This window comes from Giraffa tippelskirchi, chromosome 7 (assembly GCF_054371585.1).
Source record: "Giraffa tippelskirchi isolate mGirTip1 chromosome 7, T2T-mGirTip1v1.2.pri, whole genome shotgun sequence".
Taxonomy (NCBI): domain Eukaryota; kingdom Metazoa; phylum Chordata; class Mammalia; order Artiodactyla; family Giraffidae; genus Giraffa; species Giraffa tippelskirchi.
The window spans coordinates 76614762-76632849 of NC_137281.1; the positions used below are offsets into that span (position 1 = coordinate 76614762).

Genomic DNA, 18088 nt, shown 5'->3' on the forward strand with positions numbered 1-18088 from the left:
GGAATGGTTTAAGATCAAGAGGCATTTTTATACCACCTAGTGGAAGCCGGTGGTCAACACCAGGTTTTTTCAGGGAGACACACCAGATTCTGATCTGATGAGCCATCAGTGAAACAGACACACCTGCACAGGCGGAGATGGAGGGTGAGGATGTCTACGAAGAAGAAAACTTTGGGCTTCTCTGTGCCTCAGTGGTAAAGAACCCACCTGCTAAGGCAGGAGACATGGTTCGATCCCCTATCCAGGAGGATCCCACATGTGGTGGAGCAACCAAGCGCATGGGCCGCAGCTATTGAGCCTGAACTCCAGAGCCTAGGAGCCACAACTGCTGAGCCCATATGCCACAACTACCGAAGCCCATGTGCTCCAGTGCCCGTGCTCTGCAACAAGGGAAGTCGCTGTAGTGAGGAGCCCGAGCACTAGAGAAAAGCTTGAGCAGCAAGAAGGCCCAGCATAGCCAAAAATAAAAAAAAAGTAATAAAAGGAACCTGCTACTAGACTCCAGAACTTTGTTCCTACAGACCAAGAGTGTGTTCACAACTAGAAAACCACAATCTGTTTCCACCATATCCTGACCATAGAACAATTTCCTCTATTTTATTTTCCTTTCCCTATTCATTTACTGTACATCCAGGAATGGCATATGTGCACAAACATGCTGCATTTTTAAAAAACTAAATAGCCAATGGTATGTTTTGATCAATTTCAAGCAGAGATGGGATGGGGAAAACTTCCTAGTTGTATGGAAATTCTCCCTTTGTGTTAGCAGCATGCTTCTTCAGCTCTTATCTTTATATTCCAGTAAGTTATTTTGCTGTTTCACTGTTTAACAAAAAATGAAATAAAAATCCTTGCATAGTGTGTTCAATTGTGGAACTTTATCATTTATTGTTGTAAAACCACAGGCAATTTGATAACATTTTGTTTGTAGCTGTCATATGTAGGACAATCTGTCCTTAAGTGGAGATAATTACACTAAAAGGAATGCATTCTATATAGTTTTCAAGCCAAGAAACTTGTTGTTTAAATAAACTTCTTCCTTAAAGTGAGAAAAAAAAAAGTGAGAGAGATGAAGCCAGAATAAAATTCCCAGGTGACAATCTGGGTGTCTACTAATTAAAGGAAAATTAAAGAATAAAGCTATCTGAAACCCATTAGAGGGGGAGGCAGGGCTAGCATGGGGCATTTCTCCCACTTTCCCCAAGCATCAAATGCTTTCCTCCCAACACAAGGCACCATACCAGCCATCCACATCTGGGCTCAAGCGTGGTGCATTCGTCATGGTTTTGAGTTCTGGAGGCAGTCAGACCTGGGTTCAAATCCTGAACCTGATACTTACCAGCTATGTGACTCTTGACAAGCATCTCATGCTTTCTGAGCTTTTGTTGTCCCATCTATAAAGTGAGGAGGATGGTACGTTCATAGGTGGTTGTGAGCGCAAATGAGATGGTACACATAAAGTGCTTAGTGAGCAGTGAGGACTCAATAAACCTACATCATTATATCCTGTGGTCTTCCCAGTCTGTGAGCTGAGAGAACATCTTTGCTCTCTTCAGTGGCCAGAGCTACATGGATTTTTCTCCCCAATTTATTACAAAAAATTTCAAACATATAAAAAAGTTGCAAATTGTACAGTGAACACCCATATACCTATCAGGTAGATTCCACAATTCATTTTGCTAGAAATGTGTTACCAAACACTTTGTAAAAATCCTATCTACCCATCAATTCATCTGCTTTAAAAAATGCATTTTGAAGTCAGTTGCTGACATTAGCACTTCTCACATAGTTCTGTGTCTCCTTAATGAAGTTTCCCCACAGCAAGGAGCCCAACTAAGGCTCCCACATGCCAACCTGAAACACTGCCCTCCATGAAGGTGCCAAATGCACGTGTATGATTGACTTAGATGGAGAAAAGTAAGGATATTACATCTGCTAGAAATGTAATTGATGTGTGAGTCCAAACAAAATGAGCTTTAGTCTTTTTAGCATGTTTTGAACTACATATCATGAGTAGAAAAGTTTATGCTTCACTCAGTCTTTATTTTGTAGAGGAAATGGCCATCAAATATAACACAAGAGAAACTATAAATAAAAATGTAGTTCTGTTAACTCTGTTGTTAAGGTAGGGCTGGCTACCTGAGCTACCACAGCCATCTACTTTGGATTATTAGCATCATAATTTTGGAGGAGAAAACCTTGCTATCCAAGAATCTACTCTGAAGTGTTAACCCAGTCTTGATGTCCAGTCCAAGGCTGAAGACCAGGGAAACAGCATTTCAGTCCAGAGCACATCAAAACATTTTCTGGTGCAAGGTTTCTTCCAATGCCCAGACCCATCCTCCAAAAAAAGAGGCACTGGTTTCTAATGAACTGTGTGAATGAAGAAAGTCCAGTTCCATCCATATCTTATCCATTCACTTGCTTCCAATTCATTCACAGGAAATCCAGGTTGAAATGTCTCAAATAAATATTCTTTGATACCGTAAATGCCTTCATTTGGGGGCAAAGGTTCTGCCAACTTGGCTGGTTTACATTTTTTCAGCTTGAGTTGACAAAAATGAGAAACAGAGCTAATTTTTACCAAGCCTTCTCTCTGCCCACCATGAGATCAAGAGTTAGCCAGAAGCCAAATAATCACTCCGACAACACAACTGTGTCCTTTGTTGTTCCTGTTGTTTAGTTGTATCCAACTCTTTGCGACCCCATGGACTATAGCCCACCAGGCTCCTCTTGTCCATGGGGATTCTCCAGGCAAGAATACTGGAGTGGGTTGCCAATTCCTTCTCCAAGGGATCTTCCTGACAAGGGATCAAACCCACGTCTCCTGCTTGGCAGGCGGATTTTTTTTTTTTTTTACTACTGAGCCACCTGGGAAGCCCAACAGTGTTCTTAGACTGCATGTTTTTATTTTCTTCCAAAATGAAGGAAAAAAACCCAAACCTATGGTCTTGTGAAGTTTTCATGAGAGGAAAGAGCTTTTGACACCAAGCAGATGGGGCCTGGGTGGCACTGGCTCTGCCCTGGAGCTGGGGAAGGTCTTCAGGGAGCAGAGAGAATCAGAGTGACATACTTCAAGCGACACACTTGTGATCATGTGCCTATATCAGTTCAGTTCAGTTCTGTCGCTCAGTCATGTCCGACTTTGCGACCCCTGAATTGCAGCACACCAGGCCTCTCTGTCCATCACCAACTCCCAGAGTTTACCCAAACTCATGTCCATCGAGTTGGTGATGCCATCCAACCATCTCATCTTCTGTCGTCCCCTTCTCCTCCTGCCCCCAATCCTACCCAGCATTAGGGTCTTTTCCAATGAGTCAGCCCTTCGCATGAGGTGGCCAAAGTATTAGAGCTTCAGCCTCAACATCAGTCCTTCCAATGAACACCCAGGATTGATCTCCTTTAGGATGGATTGATTGGATCTCCCTGCAATCCAAGGGACTCCTAAGAGTCCTCTCCAACACCACAGTTCAAAAGCATCAATTCTGCAGTGCTCAGCCTTCTTCACCGTCCAACTCTCACATCCATACATGACCACTGGAAAAACCATAGCCTTGACTAGACGGACTTTTGTTGGCAAAGTAATGTCTCTGCTTTTAAATATGCTATCTAGGTTGGCCATAACCTTCCTTCCAAGGAGTAAGCGTCTTTTAATTTCATGGCTGCAGTCACCATCAGCAGTGATTTTGGAGCCCAAAAAAATAAAGTCTGACACTGTTTCCACTGTTTCCCCATCTATTACCCATGAAGTGATGGGACCAGATGTCATGATCTTAGTTTTCTGAATGTTGAGCTTTAAGCCAACTTTTTCACTCTCCTCTTTCACTTTCATCAAGAGGCTCTTTAGTTCTTCTTCACTTTCTGCCATAAGGGTGGTGTCATCTGCATATCTGAGGTTATTGATATTTCTCCCAGCAATCTTGATTCCAGCTTGTGTTTCTTCCAGCCCAGCGTTTCTCATGATGTACTCTGTATATAAGTTAAATAAGCAGGGTGACAATATACAGCCTTGACGTACTCCTTTTCCTATTTGGAACCAGTCTCAGGAGCTTAATAAATGTAAAATGAACCTACATGGGTTTTTAATGCAAAAGGCAGTGAATAAAGGCACTTCTCCAGCCACACGATAGCCTCTTTGGGGAGACCTCCACTTAAAAAAAAAAAAAGAGCAACTGAGGATCTCAACGTTTTTGGAGAAACGTGTTTTGTTCGCTCTCTGCCACAACCCACCTGTTGCATAGGGCCCATGGTTCCGCTCAGGAGTTACAGACTATTACAGTTACTGGCTATTTTCCAGAGAGACTGGGCCTTGTCCAATGGAGGTACTGAGAGGTGGTTCCTGAAACAGCCAAAAATAAGAGGGCCAGAGGGAGTGTGTCCATCCTGCCTGGACCACGCCAGGGGTGAAGCCTGGAGGAGCTCAAGTCTGTGTCCAGTGCACTTAACATGGCGCCTGGAATGAGTACAAAAAGACCGCTGAGTTGGCTGCTGAAATGGATGGAAAGTGAAAAAAAGGGTAGGAGGTGATGGGGGAAGGCCAGGAAGATCTCCTGAGCTGCTTGTCCTGGGTCACCAGGTCGGTTTCCCTAACCAGATGTAATGTCCCAGCTTGTTTTACTGCTTGCCTAGGTAGTGCATGGTGAACCTGTTTGGTTTACATTAAAGCCCGGCACCCAGGCAAACAGCCACCTTCAAAACAAAGTGATTTTGCTTTCTGGAGCTTCCATATCAGGATGAGCAGTTTCACTTATGCTCTGGGGTCAAAAGGATCTGCCTCTTGAATGTACAAATCAGAGCTACACTGTGTCAAATTTTTTAAACCTATGACCTTTAACCACACTGTTGATTCACAATGTCAAAAAGCCTCAATCTTCTTCTGGACTGGAAAGTTTAAAGATACTTGGCACACAGTTGAATACTGAATCCACATTAAATCTTTCCATTTCAGCTGGAAGAGCTTCATTTTTAACAGTCCGAGTCCTGCTTGATAGACTGCATAAACTATGACCATAAAATAATGAACTTTCTTAACAAATGTATCAGAATGCGTAACCCACATGTGGGGCTTCCCTGGTGGCTCAGTGGTAAAAGAATCTGCCTGCAATATAGGAGACTCATGTTTGATCCCTGGGTTGAGAAGATCCCCTGGAGGAGGAAACAGCAATGCACTCCAATATTCTTGCCTGGGAAATTCCAGGCACAAAGGAACCTGGCTGGTTATAGTCCATGGGGCCACAAGAGAGTCAGATACAACTTAGCAACTAAATAACAACTATGACCCAAATACATGTCGGTATACTCCAATAAATGTCGGTCTTAAAAGTGACTTTTTAGTCAAATGATGCCAGTATGGCTCAAAGCATTTTCAAAATTTCTCTTTCAGAGTAGCCTACAAAACACTGGCACAAAAGCAGATGATGTCACCTGACTTGATAGCCACAGGGAGGCTCTTCTGATCCAGTGCAATTCTTGGCCTTTCACCTTCTTTGCAATTTTCACCTTGCTCCTCGCCCCACTTTCCCATCATGAATATCTAGGAGATTGCAGAAATGGTTGAAATGGTGCTGCCTGAGAATGGGAGAAAGTCCAGGAGAAAGACCGTGGGTCTAACAACAGCTTGGAATCTGCAAGACGGATGGAGCATGGCTACTGCCTCAGGTTCTTTGAATATTGACAGGCTATAAGAAGCTGAAGTGGATAACTGACCAACGTGTCCTCAATCCAACTCATTTCAAATTAAGATCTCATCTCTTCACTCCCATTAAGACAGGGAATATTCCAATAGCCAAGAGGTAGTACCATGCATCTGATACAGATCTGGATTTTGTCAAGGCTTCTTTTTTTTTTTGCAACAGGTCACAACACCAACTGCCTGGTGGTTCACCAACACGCTCGTGCTGGTTGCCACTAAACGGCAAGAAATTTGTGGCACAGAGGCAAGGTAGAAAAGAACCCATTGTTGTTTGGATTCCCTCAATGGCAGCAACTGTAAGAGGGCCAATGTTTGGGTTTCCCCACATTGTTTGATTAGCCTGAGCGAGTTCTCGCCATGTGGGAGGAGACAGCACCAACCCAGAGCCAAGAGTAATAGAGCCCCTGGGGAGTGTACCGAGATTTGGAACCAACCAGAGGACTTGTTTGGTTTGTAAGGAGGATTAAATATTTTTACAAAATTTTGAAAGTATTAAGTGCTTTCACTGTTGTTATTCACCACCAGGAAAGCAAACAAACATCAACCTTTCTGCCGCTCCAGTTATCATTTATCTATGCCCACCCCATCTCCTCTGCCCTTTGCTCTTCCCCTAGCTTAGTGAGAGACTGTCCCTGTCGTTGTCTAAGACTAATTACCTGTTCTCTTCTAGATCCATCCCTCCCTGCTTCCTGAGTGCTTGTTTTATCAGTCATGACTCATTTCTTCACCTCCTCAAACTTTCCTTCCTGCTTCCCCATCATTCAAAGGGGCTCTAAGATTTCCCAAAGAGAAAAATCCTCCTTCATGCCATTACATTCCTACAGGTACTTGTTTCTCACACCAGTGCCTTTTCTTCATAGGCAGCCTTCAGGAAAGGGCTTCCCCTTCCCTCTAGTTCCTTACATCTCATTCGGACCTGAGCTCAGGGCATTTGGGCTCCTGAATCCATCACTGGTGGATCCATCAGGTTTTGTCTCAGTGGCCAGTGACCACCCCCCACCACCAAATCCAATGGGTACTTTTCTGCTCTTCTATCCATCAGCTTTCTAAAATCTTTCCCCTCAACTTCTATGGGAACACACCCTCCTGTTGTTTCATTTTCCCCCCTTCATGTCCCATTTTTCTTCCTCTGTTTATGTCTCAAAACACTGGGGATCCCTCTTGCTGCTGCTGCTGCTGCTGCTGCTAAGTCGCTTAGTTGTGTCCGACTCTGTGCGACGCCATAGACGGCAGCCTACCAGGCTCCTCCGTCCATGGGGTTTCCCAGGCAAGAGTACTGGAGTGGGGTGCCATTGTCTTCTCTGGGATTCCTCTTGGGAGTTCTTTAACTCTTAAGAGGAAACTGTTTGGCACATGGGTATGTGACAGTCAAGACCCTTTCTTGAGCTCCACATTTTGGAGTTGGTGCCTTCTTTCTCTTGGACTCCCCTTAGGGTTCTTATCTTTCTGGATATCTGGGGTAATGCGTCAGCCAGGGGCCACCTGCTGCTGGGAAAACACACATCCTAAAGGTTCAGTTTCCATCAGCGATACTCCAGGCACCAGAATAAACCTCTCTTTGTTTCCTTATCTTTTCTGCCGTGCCTTTTCTAGGGTTCACCTCGCCTCTCTCTGAAAGGGATAAGACAGAATGAAGACTTGCATCTGGGCTGATGAAGACGGGGGTGGGGCACTCAGTCTGTTGGATCTAAATCTTAAAACTGCCTACCGCCGTCCAGAGAGCCTGTGTGGCGGTATTAGTTAAGCCCAGGTCACTAGGGCTAGGGCTTCTCTCTTTGAGGTCATGGGCTAAAGCCCTTGAACATTCATTCTGTGGGGGATTCACCTATTTGGCTACAGTCTTCAGGTCCCTACCTGCCCCAGGGTCCTAGAACAGGATTGAGGTGCTGAGGTCCTGGGGGCAGACATTCTCATGTGCACCCCAATCTGACCAACTTGTATCCACAGCCTTTTCTATACACTCTTGTTCAGGGACATATGATCCACCCACAGGACTCCAAACTCTGCTTTCGGTTGACATTGCCAAATCACCATCTGTTGTCCACAGGCAGGGCTCCATAGTCACTCACGTGGGTGAAAAATGTTGCCTGCTGTATCAGTAAACAGATGGTGCTTGCAGCCATCAGCCATTTCAGTCACCCCCAGCTGTGCACCCTTGGGGGATTCACGATGGAGAAAAGCCGGATACTGGCCTAGATGGTTACAGTGCATACCAAACGAATGATTTCAAAGAGCCCAGACTCTTGCATCTTCCCATATACAGAAAAGCACTAAATTCATTTCCTTGGGATGTTCAGTTTTTCTTTCATTATCAGTAAGTGTTCGATTCTGACTACCTTGTTTTTGGTGTGCTTGTTTGTAAAGTTCTACATATTTTGGCTCCTCCCTCATCTCTTTGGAGGAGCCCCTCAGAGCTATCTGAGAGGCTGCCTCCCAGGCTTAAGTTCTCAGAAAGTCTGCCTGATATAATTCTCAATTTTTACGTTGTGTATTCTTGCCTAGAGTATCCCAGGGACGGCAGAGCCTGGTGGGCTGCCGTCTATGGGGTCGCACAGAGTTGGACACGACTGAAGTGACTTAGCAGCAGCAGCAGCATTCTTTTTCTCAGTTGACACACAACCAACACAAAAGTCAACTCATCAACACTCCCCCATCCCCGCCTCTCTCTCTCCGCCCCTCAGTCTCCTCCACTTTTGCTGCTCAGCTCTTTTCCATAAAACCAAGATGTCACCTCTTAAAAACCTTGCCTAGCCCCTAGGATCAGGTTAGTGGCCCTCCTCTGTGTTCATATAGTGCCCTGCACTTTCCCATATGACATGTGTTGTAATCATTTGCTTTCTTTCCAGTTTTCCCGCTAGACTGTGTGTTATTTCAAGGCAGGAGTGCTGTCTTGGGTATGAAATTCCAGGAGTAAGTACATTTGTGAAATAGAAAAACTTCCCTGTTGCAAACTGGAATATTACTCTTCCTCAAACACATCATCAGCTTTTTGAGTGTGTTTTTTTTTTTTTTTTCCTGCTTAAATGAGCTCTGTGTCTACTTTCTTGTTTTTGGTGATTTCTCTAGATGGATCTCAAAACTTCAGTCACTTTCAGATACCGTAACAGTTCCAATTTAGGATCTTAAAAGCACTGATATACACTCAAACTTGAGTCTCACCTCCAACTTACCATTTCTTCCCTCCCTCTTTGGGCTTCCCTGATAGCTCAGTTGGTAAAGAATCTGCCTGCAATGCAGGAGACCCTGGTTCGATTCCTGGGTCAGGAAGATCCTCCTGGAGAAGGGATAGGCTACCCACTCCAGTATACTTGGGCTTCCCTTGTGGTTCAGCTGGTAAAGAACCTGCCCGCAATGCAGGAGACCTGGGTTTGATCCCTTCATTGGGAAAAGGGAAAGTATACCCACCCTGGTCTTCTGGCCTGGGGAATTCCATGGGGTTGCAAAGAACGACTCACTTTCCCTCCCTCCAGCTAGGGTCTGACATGGGGTTCAGACAGTGCAGTCAGGAACTTCCCTGGTGGTCCACTGGTTGGGAGTCTGCCTGTCAACGCAGGGGACAATGGTTCAATCCCTGGTCTGGGAAGATTCCACATGCCTCTGGGCAACTGAGCCCATGTGCTGCAACAAGAGAAGCCACCACAATAAGAAGCCCTTGCACCCCCAACAAGGGAGTAGTCCCCACTCACTACAGCTAGAGAAAGCCTGCATGCAACAGTGAAGACCTCGTGCAGTCAAAATTAATCAATAACTTTTTAAAAAACACTCTGCAGTGGGGATGGGGGCATGGCTTGTTCCTTTATCCTTCTCTCTCCCCCTCTCTCCTGCTTTGGGATGCTCTAGGGCTGAACAGATGAGGAAAAATGAGAGCAAAGGGACAGAGGTCATCATGTTTAACATGTACACCGCATGTGGCTTTTGTGTGAGGGTCTGGAGTCCCTTCATCCTCAGTCCAGCTCTTCCATAGGGCATATTAATGGGACTTCTGAGATACCTTCTCCCACTGCCACTGTGGGGACATGCCACACTGCATTCTCCAGCTGATCTCTCAGTCTCTCTCTGCTCAATCCCCCACCCCAAACCCCTTCCATGGATGGCAGCCCTCTAATTACTAAAGCAAGCATGGGATTCCTCTACTCTTAGCCTTTCAAATGGCAAAGATGCATCTTGCTATCCCTACAGCCACGAAGGTGAGGGGATGACCCCGTCACCCGGCTCCAGCTAGCCTCCTGTTTTTCAGTCTTCATGCCCCAAACACCAGGAGACACATGGCAAGCTCTCCCATGACCCTGAGCACCCCCACCTCTGGTAGCAGTATTAATACTATGCAGGTTTTCACCACTCAACAAGCTTGTATGAAATGAGGAGGCAAGTTTGTCTCCCTTTCTTACAAAACACCCCTAAACCTGAGGTTCCCTTGACTCCTCAGTTTGCTTGATTTGGGTGGCTGGATCCCCTTCCCCATGGGGAGGGAAGGAAAAAGCACAGCTTGCTCCTCTTACAAAGAACTCCTCCTTAGGAACCTCTAGCCTTCTCTTTACAAGTCCTGAGGGGTATCCTTAGCACCTTTTTTAGATGTGGGGATTCTTATCACACATTGACTTCACCTTTGAAGCTCTAGCCAACACCTGAGACAACAGGAAAAGTTCAATTCCACATCCTGTTTGCTGTTTCCTCTGCTTAAAATATTCCTTTTTCTTCCTTTCTGCCTTCTGCTGCATATCACTGTTCTCACTGACCTTATCTAAAATGTCACAGTAAATTGTAAGGAAATGGGTTTGACTAGAACTTCATCTCTGAACAAAACCAAAAATTACAAAAATGTTTCTATTTTATAAAGTACACTTGTGCAACCGTGTACTAATGCTTAGACTAACCGAAAGAATGAGTTGTGTGTCTTGGGCATCAACTGTTTGACAAAATTGTATAACGCAGTATGTCTTCCTTCATTTTACATTCAACGACAGGAAGATAAAAAGGAATATTTTTGCAAAAATATTCCAGAGTTTCATCAGTTTCCTAGGGCCTTTCGCCCATCTTTGATATTCAAATCATCTTCTTTTGAAGAGTCTGTGTCAGTATCCTTGTCAATTTTCCCTCCTCTGTTAATGGGCTCCAGTTCTGCCAGCTCCTTTGTTAGTGGGTTTACCCTCCAACTGCATGAAAGGGCATTTGATCTGCATCTTATTCGGCATCTTTAAGACACTGGAAATCAACTGGAGGATTACTGACTAAGAGCAGGAGGTGGCTGCATAGGAAGGATGCTGGTTTAATTAGGGTTGAGGTATTTGCATGACACCTTTTAAGAGTGGCGGATAAGTTCATTAGTCACCATTGTGTTTTAACAACTGCTGTTCCCTATGGCACCTAATAACTATGGAGCTTAAAGACCAAACCCTGGGATAAGCAAGGGCCTCTGCCTGCCCCCATGAATTAGTTGTAACTTAAGTGCTTCTCAGCCAAGATGGTGACAAGGACTGACTGGAACTGGTAGAGAACTCATAGGAGACAAGGATGTCTGGGTCCTAGAGTGACTATGCTGAGTCACAGAGCCAGGAAGGGATTGCAAGGTCTGAAAGGGAAGGTGGGAAAGGTACCAAGACCATTTTGGCCTCTGTGACCACATGGGAAAGGCTTAGCCCTGAGATGGCACAAGAAACTGAACTCTTCTGCAAGTCACCTCTTCAGTCCTGTGCCTTCGAGGCGACTACAAGCATCTTTATAAGATGGTAGATGACTTAGCAGCATCAAGGGACTGATTGGGGTGTTAAGTCATAATTTTAAAAATGGCTCTCCTCTAGCCAAACACATTCAGAACCCACCTCTTCCTAAACTTACCACCTCCCATTCAGTACTTGGCCTCTTGTGAGGGAAGCTTTGCCAGTCCCGCCAAGGCTTCTGGGTCCCCCATCTATACAAGCAGAACATCCAAACTAACATCCTGACATGATGCAAGGCCATTCCCCACTCTTGGTGACACAGAGAAAAGAGGGATGCAATCACCAGTCCTTTTTATAAGCACACCACACCCTGAAGTGGTAAGAAAGCAACGAGAAAGGGAGGAGAACAGGGCTGGGAGAGGGGCACAGTGGGCAGCCTCGTAGATAGCTCCCAGGGATCCCTGCCTCTGGTACCACACCCTCGAGTAATCTCCCTTTGAGAATGGACTGAATTTAGTGACTCGCGTCTAACACACAGAACATGACAGAAGTAATGGATGTCACTTCAGATAAAAGATTATGGCTTCTATAATGAGTCCTCAGCCCTTGAATTCTACCACCTCCTTCCTCAACTCAGTCAAGTCTTCATTAAGATGGCCACCCCATGAGAAACCTTGGCCAGGGACACCCAGGCAAGATGCACCCAGATTTCTGCCCCTCAGAAACGGGAGGGGATTGCTGACTACCTAAAGAAACAATATAAGAGCTGTGATATGGATACCAAGGAGGGGGATGGTTGGGATGGATTGGGAGATTAGGATTGGCGTATATATACTCTACTGGGCTTCCCAGGTGGCACTAGTGGTAAAGACCCTGCCAGCCAATGCAGGTGACACAGGAGACGTGGGTTCGATCCCTGGGTCGAGAAGATCCCCTGGAGGAGGGCATGGCAACCCACTCCAGTGTCCTTGCCTGGAAAATCCCCATGGACAGAGGGGCCTGGAGGGCTACAGTCCATAGCGTTGCAAAGAGCTGGACATGACCGAAGCAACTTAGCATGCACATATATACAGTGTGTAAAATAGACAACTATACAGCACAGGGAACTCTACTCAATGCTCGGTGCTGACCTAAATGGGAAGGAAATCCAAGGACGAGGGGATATATGTATACACGTGGCCAATTAACTTTGTTGCACAGCAGAAACAAACACAACACTGTAAAGCAACTATATTCCAATTTAAAAACATGTAAGAGCTGTGAATTGAGTCTTTCTGAGGATGACAGCCTGGGCGATAGCCTCTGCAATAGCTCTGAGGAGCTGCTCTGAAGTGGGGGGAAGGTCAGTATATCTGTGATTTTGGCTGAGAAGCGCATGCAATCAAGAAGACATCTCAGCAGAAGATGCTACTAAAGAGGAGTTATCTCAATTAATGATTTCAGTGCTTTTCTAAATATGGGAAGATGCAAGAATCCAGGTTCACAAAACAAGTTTTCCTGAGACATATCTAACTTTCTCAGGAGCCTTTTCCCCCAAAGCATAAAGTGCCTCGTCCTGCATTTCTTTCATGGTATATACTGTCAATCAGCAACTGCAGTGACTAATGACTTGATCTTTATGTAAGTGGATGATAGGCAATATTCTTTGTACTAAAATAGTAAATATTTTTTTCTCCACATGTAATTTTGTGGTAATTTGTTACACAGCAATAGGTAGCCAATATGTGAGGCGGGGGTATTGTGTGTGGGTGGTTTTCTAACTCTTGATTTGAGTCCAGCTGGGAGGAAAATATGAGACTATCCAATCAATCTTGATGACCAGGAAGACAACTGTGACCTTGGGCCCCAGGGATTTGAGGCTTGTTAAAACTGGCTTTCTAGGTCTCACTGCCACATGTCAGGGGACATGCATGCAACCCAAATGGTTCTACTCTCTCTGTCTTTGACTCCTCCCTCCCCTACCTTTACACGGCACTCACCATTCTGTTTTGTCATTGTCTTAACAGATTGTAGGCTTCTTGAGGGTGAAGACCATGGCTTATGTATCGTTATTACCAGCCATGCTAGACATAGTAGGTGCCCATCAAATGTACGTGTGTATTTTAAATACGTGTGTGTGTGTGTGTGTTTTCCAGTAGCATGCAAAATCTTAGTTACCTGACCAGGGATTGAACCTGCATCCTTCTGAAGCACAGGGTCTTAACCACTAGACCTCCAGGGAAATCCCCTAAGTATATGTGTGTCTTAACATTATTCCCTGAGGTTCATGCTATCCTAGTCTGCACTTGGGTGACTGAACTTGGATCTTTATTAACCGCAACCTCCCACCTTAAAAATAAATTTCCCACTCCACTTTCCTTCAGGAAACCATTAGTTCACCCCCATTGTGTCTGCATCACTTCATGGGAAATAGATGGGGAAACAGTGGAAACAGTGGCAGACTTTATTTTTGGGGGGCTCCAAAATCACTGCAGATGGTGATTGCAGCCATGAAATTAAAAGACGCTTACTCCTTGGAAAGTTATGACCAACCTAGACAGCATATTGTGCAATAGAACCTGTAACATTAGGAGCCTGGCGGGCTGCAGAGAGTCAGACACAGGTGAGCACAATGACAATAACATTTACATAGTCTTCCCCCACCCCTACCCCATCTGTTCTTTGTTTTAGTTCACACTTTAAAATATCAAATGTTTACTGTCTGTCTTTCTCCCTAAGTTTTCTGTTATCTTTTAGTTGAATGAAATTTACCCTCTTGTAGTGTCAGGAACTAGGAAGGGTCTGAGGTTTTACCCTACTTATAAGTTAGCTGGTTACTGTTTCATGGATGGTGGCAGCATGTAGTGGTCTGTGTTGTAGGAGAGGACCATGGAACTTGGGGAACCTATTGCTTTTATGGTAGGTAGAAGCAGACTTGCTCTTTGTTTTAAGGGTAGACACTACCTTATCCCTCAGGGTTACTCCATGCAAACACAAACCTAAGAAATGACCTGGGTTAAAAGCAGTCAGGCCTTGCCCTTTTGGCAGGTGTATTCAGGGATGCTCAAGGCTCATGGCAGATTGCCTTTCCCAAAAAGTAGATTCTCAAGAAGAGCTTGTGGGCACAGTGTTTCCCTAGTTCATATATGTTTAAGACTTTTTATAACCTTGATATTTAAAGGGCTAATTTGTTCAATAGACAATCCCTAGTGTACACTTTCTTCCCTTGAATTTCTTAAAAATGCTGCTCCATTATTGCCTTGCTTATATGTTTCTCCTGGGAAGTCTGATATCTTGCCCTTTTAATATATTTTGTCTTTTTATCTGAAAACCATAAGGATTTTGTTTCCACCTTTATTGAGATATTAAAAAATATGTGTATTTATAGTACACAGTATGGTTTTAGTATATATATACATTGTTAAATGATTGCCACACTCATACTAATTAACGTATCTATTACCTCACAGTTATTCTTTTTTTTGGTAGTGAGAACATTTAAGATTATTCTCTTAGCAGATTTCAGATACACAGTATACTATTATTAACTAGTCACCATACTGTACATTCGGAGAAGGCAATGGCACCCCACTCCAGTACTCTTGCCTGGAAAATCCCATGGACGGAGAAGCCTGGTGGGCTGCCGTCTATGGGGTCTCACAGAGTTGGACACGACTGAAGCGACTTAGCAGCAGCAGCAGCAGACAGCATATCAAAAAGCAGAGACATTACTTTGCCAACAAAGGTCCGTCTAATCAAGGCTATGGTTTTTCCAGTGGTCATGTATGGATGTGAGAGTTGGACTGTGAAGAAAGCTGAGCACCAAAGAATTGATGCTTTTGAACTGTGGTGTTGGAGAAGACTCTTGAGAGTCCCTTGGACTGCAAGGAGATCCAACCAGTCCATCCTAAAGGAGATCAGTCCTGGGTATTCACTGGAAGGACTGATGTTGAAGCTGAAACTCCAATACTTTGGCCATCTGATGCTAAGAGTTGACTTATTGGAAAAGACCCTGATGCTGGGAAAGATTGGGGGCAGGAGGAGAAGGGGACGACAGAGGATGAGATGGCTGGATTGCATCACTAACTTGATGGACATGAGTTTGGGTAAACTCTGGGAGTTGGTGATGGAGGAGGAGGCCTGGCGTGCTGTGATTCATGGGGTTGCAAAGAGTCAGACACGACTGAGCAACTGAACTGAACTGATTATGTCTGCACCAAAAAACCCACCAACTTCCACGCTGTGGAAGGGGAAAAGATGGATGGATAACTAAGGAGCATCAGAAAACATGCCACCTGCCCTTTGCAGCTAGTCCTTGCCATTTGCAGGACTTCACAGCACTAAGTAGAAGCTACGTAGCCAGTTGTCTGCAGGGGAAGTTATGTGGGGAAAAGCATTTACAACAAAGCTTGAACAAATGAAGGGAGAAAATCTTAGGGAAGGTTTGGAAGATGAAGGAGGAAAATCTGAGTCTGTCCCAAAAAACAGACCATAAAAACCATTTGAAGCCATCAGCTGATATCTTGGAGGCGATCCCAGCGTAAACAAAACCTGCCTGAGGAGTCTGGACAATGTAATGTTCACCCTGATTTGATGAAGGCGCTGAAGTCCTTCCAGCTGATCCAAACAAAACCCTTTGAAGATAGCCAAGGCTGCAGACACATGCTTCCCCGGAGCAGGCAGTGGGGCGAGGCTGCCATCAGGCTGAGTAAACATGGTCTGCAGGTTGGTGGGAGGGGTGGGGACGGGGGGCCGTGCTTTGAAGTCAGGGACTGCAGGGTCATCCTGAAATCAGAAGGTATGTCCTTCGAATTCAACAAACGAAACATTCATTGAGTCCTGTCTAAATGCCAAGCATGCTCGATAAGACAAAGATGTTCCTGTGAAACAAACCAGACAGGAGACTTCCGCCTGGTGGGGAAGACAGACATTTATACACAAATTGTGATGTTCTGTTTCACAGGAGAGGGGCGAGTCTGAAACAGAGTTCCAGTGCAGCAGGGCTAGAGGGACAACTTCCCAGGGAAAGAAACCTTTAAGTTTACACCTGAAGGACGAGCTAATCCAGCAAAGAGCAGAGAGAGGAGGGAGGGAACTATGCCAGGAGACCAGCCTGGGTCAAGCCTGGAATCATGGGCGTGATGGCAGGTTGGAAGAGCTGACAGAAGTGCAGAGTCAGATGAAAGGCACTGGGGTTATTCATACTGGAAAAGGAGAGGCTGAAAGTGGAATGAGAGTTTTCAATTATAATAAGTTGTTTATCCAGAGAGCAATGGCCTCCTCCGCTGAGGCTGGCTTGGAGGAAAGGGGCTTCGGGGCTCCCGTCAGAGTAACTCCAGACTCAGGGATAGACCAGCCCCGGGGTGAAGGTCCGAAGGTATGAAAGCATTGTCGCCAGGGAGAGACAGGTGTGGTCGCCAGAACTCTGCTTCTGTGTAGGGTTGGGTGGGCTACGGCCCTCCGGGGGTGAGATCACCCCAAGGGATATGTTTTTAAGAAGCCAAGGGTTGCTAACGTGCCTCTGAGAAGGGTGAGCCGGTCACCTGTAGGGCTTTGGTTTTGCCAAGAGGGGTATGCCACTGGGGCCGGACTTGCTGAGTTTGGGGTCACAGGGGTGTGATTGGACAGCTGCCAGTGACCCTGCCTCTCCAGCTCCCCCCTGCCCCTTTCCCCAGTGCTCCGATCCCAATATTAATATTCCAATATTCAAAGAACATCACTTTGAAGAGCACCAAATTATTAGCCTTCCCAGGGGGCTCACAAATCTCAGTTTGGCTCTGTCCGTAAGAAAGGAAAAGGATCATGCCCGTCCCTCTCCTCCTCTTTTACCTGCCTCCTGAAAGGTTCCAAAGACAGAGGATAAAGCAAGGACCACTTGAAATGCAACACCTAGAAACGGGAGGACTAGCAGCTTCAGCTGAGATGATGGTTCAGGTCCAAAGGCTGGCTTTGCCTTGCACGAACCTCAGCTAGAGCTACCTTTTCACCCCACTCCCCACCTCGGCCCCCATGACAGGGCCAGGGAAATTGGAGGGGGGCGGGGGAGAGGGAACGGATCAGGCCACTCAAAAAAGAGCCATAGGAACCAATAAACATGTGAGAAAGTTCAATCTCCTGAAAGATGCAACAGTGTACCATTTTAAAGCCTGTCAAGTCAGCGAGAATTTTGAAATCATACGGTAGTAAGTACTAGGAAAAGGTCAAGTTCTAGTCACTACTGGTGTTCTGTGTAAAACATTAGTGACAAAGGAAGAGAGGGTGATGGCACCACTGCTCACTCCATCCTGCCATCCTGTCTCAAGACCGCCCTTCCTCCTCGTCCGGGGCGGACTAACTACACTCTGACTTGGCTCTGCTTGGTGACGGGGTGGCTGTGCACAGGGGTGGTCAGTGCGATGACTTAATCTAAAAGCCAGCAGCAGCCCCGCAGCAGTCCAGCCTTCCTTCAGCATCAGGCCACACCCTGCCTTCAGGGGGAGACACCCCCCACTGCTGTCTAAGAAGCAGGGAATTACCTCTCACAAACATCTTTCTGGATGAGCCTATAAGAGGAGTTGGAAGCATAATTTACTATGGCTCAGCCACTTAACTTTTGACTTAAGGCAACAATGTTTAATTAACTACAGGAATCAAAGCATTTCTCTACCCAGGTCCTGCTGACCAACACAGAGCTCTCTATGTAACAATTTAAACCAAAATATACCATCTGAACCACAGTCATTATTTGTGTTCCTCTTTTTAAGGCGAGATCCTCGTAAAG

The 18088-nt window shown here is 45.5% G+C and overlaps 1 protein-coding gene across 1 annotated transcript in view; it reads right to left on the bottom strand.

Annotated features, from left to right (window-relative positions):
- The window catches only part of LHFPL2 (LHFPL tetraspan subfamily member 2), a 279198-nt gene that overhangs the window by 260638 nt on the left and 472 nt on the right, over positions 1–18088 (bottom strand). The gene's annotated exons all lie outside the window — the stretch shown is intronic.